The 8,678-nt window shown below is 50.2% G+C and overlaps 1 long non-coding RNA gene across 1 annotated transcript; it reads right to left on the minus strand.

Moving 5' to 3' along the window:
- Nucleotides 1–6,201: 6,201 nt before the first annotated feature.
- Nucleotides 6,202–7,730, minus strand: LOC146865893 (uncharacterized). Its single transcript, XR_014970352.1, has 2 exons — nucleotides 7,348–7,730; nucleotides 6,202–6,636 (listed from the first exon to the last, which is right to left on the minus strand). It is a non-coding gene; the product is annotated as an uncharacterized LOC146865893 (long non-coding RNA).
- Between the last annotated feature and the right edge of the window lie 948 nt (nucleotides 7,731–8,678).

Consider the following 8,678-nt stretch of genomic DNA (forward strand, 5'->3'; position numbering starts at 1 on the left):
TGTCTTCGGGGGGCTAGGCTGGGACTCTCTCGGCCCTCCCTGGTTCCCTCCCCCTCTCTGGCGGGGTGGTCCCTGACCGGCTCGGGGGTACTCTCCTACCATGCCCCGGGAGACCCGGGTGTTGGTCCAGCGGTCGGCCTCCACAGCCAGCTTCCGGGGATCTGTGAGCTTGCTGTCAAGCAGATGCTGACGTAGTTCTATGAAGCAGTTCGCAGCCAGATGTTCCCACAACATGAGGTCAGTGAGTTCGGCAAGGGTGGTGACTTTGCTGCCCTTGATCCACCCATCGAAGGCCCGACTGAAAAAGTTTACATACTCCACCCAGGTGGTGCCCGGGATCTTCCGGCAGTCCCGGAATCGCTGACGGTACATTTCTGGGGTGAGGCCGTATCTTGTGAGTAGAGCCTCTTTCATGTGGCTGTAGGAGGTCTGCAGGGAGAGGGGTAGGTCGAGCAGGGTGTCCCTTCCTTCGCTCAGAAACCGCCCCCACAACCCCGCCCCCCAATCCTTCTGCGGGATCCGATGGGAGGTCATGGCGACCTCGTAGGCCCTGAACCATTGCTGAATGTCATCGTTTTTATAATATTCCTTGACCACATCCTTGGGGATGTGGACCTTCTGTTCCGCTGGGGAGGCCGTCTCTCGGTTTCCCGGGGGCCTTCCTTCCTCGCTTCTGGCCTTGAGCTCGATTTCTTTCAAGCTGCGTTCGTGCTCTAGTTGGAGCTTCCTTCCTTCGTGCTCCTGTTGGAGCTTCTTTTCTTCTAGTTCGCCTTGTACACGCATTTGCTCTACTGCTAGCTTTTTTTCCGCTAACTTCCATTCGCCCTCGATTTTGAGTTTGGCTAACTCGAGTTCATGATTGCGGCTTCTCTCTCTGTCCGCGAGCTCTTCTGGGGATAGGCCCCCGTCCGGTACGATGCCTCGCACCTGATTGCTATTGCTTCCACTTTGGGGGGGTTCGGCTTCATCGGGGCGCTCCCCCGTGCCTTCCGGGCGGGAGGCCCCGGTCTCCACCCAAGTTTTCAGTGCTTTCTGCAAATCCTCTTTAGTGTTGAGACCAGTGGTAGCGATTTTAAGTTATTTGCAGAATTGCTTTAGCTCCTTGTGTGTGTATTCTTCTAGCTGCTCCACCTGGAACACCCTGTTGGCGCTGGTTTCTGCAGGGCTCACGGCGCTCCCTTCTGCCATTTTTGTCGGTAGTGCTTCCGTTGTTCACGGTACGATCTCTAGGTGATGGGCCCGAATCCCGTCGCTTGCCACCAATGTTAGACGGCGACCTCAGAGGAGCCTGGAAGGGGTCCTGACTACCCTGAGTCCCACCCTCAAGGTATCGTAGCCGGGCACTGGCGGGAGACTCCCCAGGGGGAGGAATCTCGTATCTAGGATCGTACTTCTGGCACCACACGACACAGAGTGACCACACCGGGTATTCTGAGAAAACAATCTTTATCAAGTAGGTTATCACTGCAAATATGTACAAGGTGAGCACGGGCTCAAGAGTCTCGGAAGGGGTCGGGGGTAGCGGGACAGTCTCTGGTAAAGGTTCAAGCAGGGACGTATCCGGCGCACAGCTCACAATCCTCGAGCTGGGGGATACGATGTTGTAGTCGGGGTCCGGCGGGACCGTGAGAGTCGGTTGGAGCCGCGAGTCACTCAGCGGGCTCAGGTACAAGTTCGGAGGTCTTACGATCTTCAGGGAGCCGCGAGTCACTCAGCAGGGCTCAGGTACAAGTTCGGAGGTCTTACGATCTTCAGGGAGCCGCGAGTCACTCAGCAGGGCTCAGGTACAAGTTCGGAGGTCTTACGATCTTCAGGGAGCCGCGAGTCACTCAGCAGGGCTCAGGTACAAGTTCGGAGGTCTTACGATCTTCAGGGAGCCGCGAGTCACTCAGCAGGGCTCAGGTGGGTTCAAGTTCCAGGAGCCGCGACCACGTCGGCAGGCTCTCGTTGTTCCAGCGTCGAATCTGCCGGACAGACCCAGAGCACCCCTTGTTATAGGTCGACCCCTCTTTGATGTCCGGAGTCTGTGCAGGCAGGGGTCTTGTCACCTGGGGGTCGCTTGTCGGGATTTCCTGCTATAGTCTTTTGATCCTTTCAGGGCCGGGTCGGGAGGAGTCCCAGACACCCAGCAGGCATGGAGCCAGCCCTCAGGGAGGCCGGAGGGCCGATCGAAACCCATCGTCCCGGGGGAGTTCAGAGGTGCGATAGAAACGGCTCCTCCCTCTCTCATCCCCTGGAAACGTGATGTACCCCAGCCGGAGTGGCGCCTCTAGGCCCGGGTCGCGCTGGGGCCGGGCGGCCATCTTGGTGCATGAAGTGGGCACGCGGGCCCGGGGTGGCCGAAAGGAGAGAGGCCAGGGACGGGGATGTCCGGGTCGGTGCGTGTGTCCTGGTGGGGAGGTTCGGCTGGGCCGTGGGCTTGGGCTGTAGGTACCAGGTTTCGGTGGTGCGGGGGCACGGAGGGCCATTCTACGAGGCCGGGTCCAACAGTATAGTTTTGTTTTGCATCCATTGAACTAATTAGACTAACACATCAGAATCATTAATTAGTAGATGAAGTGTTCCTGACTTTAGACCTGCAGTGAGGTGGGCACCCCAACTTAGCCCTGATTGCGGAATTTGGCAGGCTGACTGCTTTGCAGCGACACGATCTTCTTGTGCTAATAAATCATTTTCTGAACTTTCTGGTTTCCCTTTCCAAATAGGGCTGGGATTTTCATTGACCAGTTGTGGTTCTTTATCCATGGTTGCCTTTTCTTAGTAAGCAGGGCTTTGTCCTTGGTATAATTTAATAACTATTCACACTCATGTGACAGATGACAGGTTAGTTAAAATTAAATAAAACCATTTTTATTGCCGACACAGCGATGCGGTGAGCGCAAGGTAAGTGGTTTTATAATTTCTTTATTTCTTTTTAAATAACTAGTCTTCGGTTGACTTCCCGCCACCCCGCCCTGCCCCCGCACAGCCTCACCACCCCAACACTCTTACCTGTGACCGATATCGCTAGCCAAAAAAAGATATAGCTTCTAGGCAGTGTTGTGTGTTTGAGCTAAAATGTTCTGTATCGTTCTAAGATGTATGTGGCTTTATAGTGAGAGGGATGTGACGCTGAGTTGGAATGGTTTGATATTCAGGTCACAGCTGTACTGCCATGTTGTGTGTAGAAATGTGTATGGTCTCTTTAACCCCTTGCACGCGCAGGTAATTCTCCCGCGACTCGGGGGGGGCTGCAGCGGTGGCACTGTGCTCGTGACGAGCCCAGCTCGTCATGAGGCACAGAGGAGCTGTGCTCATGACGAGCTGAGCTCGTCACGACCCCGCCCACTGATTGATTCTCCCGCACAGGCGGGGAATCAACCACGCGTGGGCGGGCAGCGACGGTTATGACGAGCCCAGCTCGTCATGAGCACAGCTCCACTGTGCCTCATGATGAGCTGGGCTCGTCATGAGCACCGAAGCGGTTAATGTTTCCTGAATACAGAAATACAATTATGCATATCCACATATGTATTGGGCTGTCCTGTGTGAGAAAAGCCAACAGTATAAATTAAGCAGGCTAAAAATCACAGATACTTTAATCATTGTGCAGTCATTTTGGTAGACAAAACATTGAATAATTATTATAGTATGTTAAAATCCCTTTCACTGATGAGGTGATCCAACTAGTTCATATGTGCTTGTAATGCATATGTGTGAGATAGTTTGATTGTCTTGTAATATATCTGTGTTTCATGTTTCTTGGTGAGAGGTGCTGTTACCTCAGGTCAGTTTTGTGATGGAACCACGCATTTGTTTACCACGCATGCCAGTTCCACGCGGTCTTAACCACGCAAGTCTTAACCACGCATGTGTCTTTACCACGCATGCTTTTACAACAAAATATGTGTTGTTAAGGCATGTATGGCAAGGACATATGCATGGTTAAGAAATACAAGGTAAGTGTTACCCCCGACCCTTGCCCCGAGACCTAAAACTACCCCTCCCTCCTGAAAACCAACGCCTTCCCCCAAGCCCTAAAAACTTCCCTGCCCCAAGCTCTAAAAACTATTCCGCCCTCCCCTAACCCCTAAAAACGACCCCGACCCCCAACCCAAGCTTTAAAAACTACCCTGCCCTCTTAAGCCCTAAAACGGATCCCAAGCCCTCACCCAGAGACCTAAAACTACCCCTCTCTCCTGAAAACCACCCCAAGCCCTAAAAACTTCGTCGCCCAAGCCCTAAAAACAACTCCACCCTCCCCTAAGCCCTAAAAACTATCCGACCCCCTCTGAGTCCTAAAAACTTCCCGACCCCCCAGCCCTGAAAATAACCTAGCCCCCAGCCCTGAAAAGTACCCCCAACCCTTAAAAACTACCCCACCCCTCCAAAACCTGGCTGCAGCCCCACTTACCTTACTGCATCCTCTCCCGATCCTTCCTGCTTCCGCCAATTCAAGAAGCTAGACTGCGCACTGCCTTAACCACTGATATGCATGGTTGAGGCATCTGCGTGGTTAAGGCAAGCCTGGTAGTGCCTGCGTTGTAGGGATATGCACGGCTCTGCCCGCATTGTTCCAACCATTCCCCCTGCAGGTCAGATCTGGGCCGAGTTGGGCATATGTTAGGAGAATTTGTCTAATATTTTCTATTGAGGTTTATGGATGTCCGACCATGAAAGTATGTCAAAAGTGAAGTGTGACATAAGTTTTTGGTTCTTAGCCTCTTCCATCCCAAGGGTGCATCTTTCATACACTGGCAGATATGTTTTCCTTTAAACAAGAGTTGATTAAACATCTGCCTCTTTGACATTAGCTGGAGGGGCAATTGTCTGGTTGGACTGTATCAAGACGTCTGTGTAATGGGTGTATTCGTCCTGGATGATTTGATTAGTAAAAGGACAATTTTCATATCCCGAACTTGTAGGCTGCAATGATTTGGGGGCATAAGTTGCCCTTTCACTCGTGTGGTCCAAGCCTGTATTCCCTCACTAGCCAATTGGAAACGGGTGTGGTTTTGATGGCCATCCGATGGTCAGCTTCCCTACTGTCCAAGGGAAGGGTGACACACTATCAGTTTCCTGCATCCTCATAGTGTCGGTGTGTGGCCTAGATTTATTTTTGGGTATATTTCTATAGCGAACTCGACCCGAAGGTATTGGAGCGCTTTACATGAGCACCAGTTAAGTTGCACAAGGACACATTCATTTTCATTTTTTTGGTAGGCACGGGAGATTTGCAGGCACATGCATCAAAAAGAGAGTTTGCGAGTCCTTATTTGCGAATTTTAAGGAATCGCAAATAAAGACTCGCAAAACACGATGCAACAAAAACATTGCGAGAATATTGCGAATCGCTAAAAATCGCTAAATAAATTGCGATTTCGGCATTTGCGAACTCGCTATTAGCGATTTCGCAATTAGCGAAATCGCTAATACCGAAGTCGCTTTTTGATGCATCCTGATGACATCACAACCAGGAAGTGAGCAGCACCAGCCTCATTTCCAGTGCACAGTGTCAGGGAGAGGAGGGAGCTGGCTCTGGGAGCAGAACAGGAGTGTGACAGAGACAGAAGAAAAACTTGTGATATCAAATGGAAGCCTCACAAACAGCAGAGGAGAGCCAAACAGGCAGGAAACGCAAAATTAAATTTGCAGAAAAAGAAATTGACACCCTCATTGAGGGAGTAGTCCACAGCCATGACAAGCTGTTTGGAAAGGCATCATTGAAAGTGGCAGAGCAGGAGAAAAGGAAAATCTGGCTCCGGATCCAAAACAGGGTCAATGCCATTGGGGTGACACACCGCACCATTGAAGAACTCAAAAAACGATGGTACGACTTGCGCAGTCGGGCTAAGGTGCGCATAGCTGACCGCCTGAAGGAGGCAAAGAAGACAGGAGGGGGAACACCAACAGACACTGGGAACACTCCCATGGAGGACTTGATTGAATCCACCATCCAGCCAGAAGCTGTTGTTGGTGTGACCCAGCTGGACACGTCCGGAGCAGCAAACACATCTGAAGGTAAGATGAATGTATGTTTTCTTAGTGTTACAAAATGTAAAGGTAGAACTCGACCATAGCACAGCCCAAGTGCAGACCCTGAACATCCAGTACACAATGCATTCAGTAGGTGAGGGGCATTATGGGAGATGTAGTCAGGTCAAGCAGTTAAAATGTCAAATCTCAGAGTAACAACCCAAAAAAGCTGAATAGAGTATAAAATCATTTACAAAGGCAGAAATTTATTACTGTGCAATTAATATCACAGACATGAAATAATACAGTGTTGCACTGTTTCACCTCACAGATGCACAACGTGTAGAAGATGTGGATAGCGATTCCCCAGACATGCAGGACACCAGCGCAGGTGAACAGATGGACACACCTGTGGTGCAAATAAATCCCTCACGTCCAACAAAGTCACGCAGGGCTACTGTTCCATCCCTAGTCACCATGGAGTGTGAAGATGATGAGGCTGATGCAACACCAGGTGGCAGCCATGGCCAGACAACTTCCATCACACAAACACAACCACAGGTCCCCAGAACTAATCACAGAGCCCGGCGTAGGAGAGGAAGAGCACTCAGGACACAGCAGGAGGAGCAACCAAGTGATGTCTGGGGTGGTCTTGAGGGACAGATGCTCCGTATGCAGCGCCTGCAGACAAAAAACACACGATTAGTACAATTGCAAGTTGGCAAGATGGCTAGCAACATAGCAGTACTGTCAGAAAGTGTGCAGCAACTGAGCAAGGTGATGCATGAGGGAAATGTATCCCAGAAGAGACAGCATCGTCAACTAATGCTGCAATTGAAAATGTTTGCTAAATCAAACAATAGATTGGCCACGACAACTGCACTGCTGGCACGTAGGTCTGTGACCATGCAAACTGAAATGTGCCATTGGAGCGGCGATGTGGCTAAAGCACTGGACCAGGTCACAAATGCAGTTGATTTGCTAAATGCTTCCACAATTGCGGCCAACAATTCCACGCCCGAAGAGGGTAGTGAGGGTGGCTCAAGCCTAAGTAGTGTGGCAGTTCCAGTCCGCACTGCAGGAAGACGCAACACACGCAGCAGTACCCCCGCCGCTTCCAACATAACGGATGACAATGCTGGGTCTGACAGGCGTCTGGGTGTTCGTGGGAAAAAGCGCTAGACTGGCATGTACAAGTGCATTCCACTATGGTGACGTAACCATTTATTTGGATTTGACTTTTCACAGAGTGACAAGTGAATTGACATTTGCAAACCACTTATGTCCATTGCACTGGTCAGATTACAAGTGTGCTTGAACACTCATGGCAATTTTATTTAATTAAAGAATACTCTGATAGCAATAGTCAGTTTCTGTGTCATCATTACTCACCTCAGAAATAATTTTGTGTGATGTCAAATCTTCTCCTACGCCCTTCTGCTGCGCCTGCCCCTTGTGCTGCATGGTGTTGTGGCACTTGCTGGTTCCCATCCTCCGAATCGCTGTCAGACACCTCGATGTCCATTCCTCCCCTTGTCGCTATGTTGTGCAGCATGGCACATGCCGCTACTATCTTGCAGCATTGTTCAGGGTTGTACTTCAGTGCTCCACCGGTCTTATGTAGACATCTGAATCGGCTCTTCAACAGCCCAAATGTGCGCTCTATGATGTTCCTTGTCGAAATATGTGCTGCATTGTACCTCTGTTGATTGGCAGTTGTGGGATTGAGGTAAGGCGTCATTAGGTAATTACGCAAGGCGTATGCGCTGTCACCTACATGTAATGGAGCAAAGAGTCAGTGGCAGCTTCACATTGACATACGTACAATGACAGTGATAAACTATAACACATATTTACCAAGCAGATGTCCCTCTCCAAATTCTCCCCTGACAAGACGGGTGTGTATGCCACTTTGCCTGAAGATATAAGAGTCATGTGCACTCCCTGGAAATTGCGCAACAATGTCAGTGATAATGTTTTTGGCATTGCAAACAACCTGAATATTGAGGGAATGGTAAGATTTCCTATTTCTATATATATATTCCTGTGTTGCAGGGGGACATATTGCAACGTGGGTGCAATCAATACAACCCAAAACATGTGGGAAACGAGCTATCTGGTAGAACTCCTGTTTGGTTTTTGCAAGGTCAAGCGCGGTGGTAGGGAACTTGATATGAGACCCGATCACGGCCATCATGGCATCAAGGAATGCTTTCAATATTCTTGAAAGTGCGCTTTGTGACACACCTCCCGCAACAGCAATGACCCCCTGAAAACTGCCTGACGCCAGAAGGTGTAGGCAACATAGGACCTGCACATGCGTTGGGATGGCATTGGTCCTACGTGTCTGTCGTTGCATTATGGGGTCCAATTCATTGATTAGGTCATGGATCATTGCTGCATTGAGCCTATACTTGTCGTATATCTCATCCTCTTGCTGGCCTAGCAAAGTTATGCGGACTCTGAAGATGCGCTCATTCATTCGCCTCCGTCTCTGTGCGGCAGCCTGCAGCCTCATCCTCCTCGCCATCAGGTAAATCCCTGCCATTGTGAACAGTGCTGGCTCATTCTGGGTGTGTTTAAATGGGTTTCAGTTGGTTTTCACCTGTCTGTGATTTGCACTCATGATTACCACCTGGTTGTGATCCTTCTTATTTAGCGATCGCTAATTTGCGATTTTCATGGAAATCGCTATTTGCGATTTGTCATGCATACATTTTGCG

Source organism: Triturus cristatus, chromosome 2_1 (assembly GCF_964204655.1).
Source record: "Triturus cristatus chromosome 2_1, aTriCri1.1, whole genome shotgun sequence".
Classification (NCBI taxonomy): domain Eukaryota; kingdom Metazoa; phylum Chordata; class Amphibia; order Caudata; family Salamandridae; genus Triturus; species Triturus cristatus.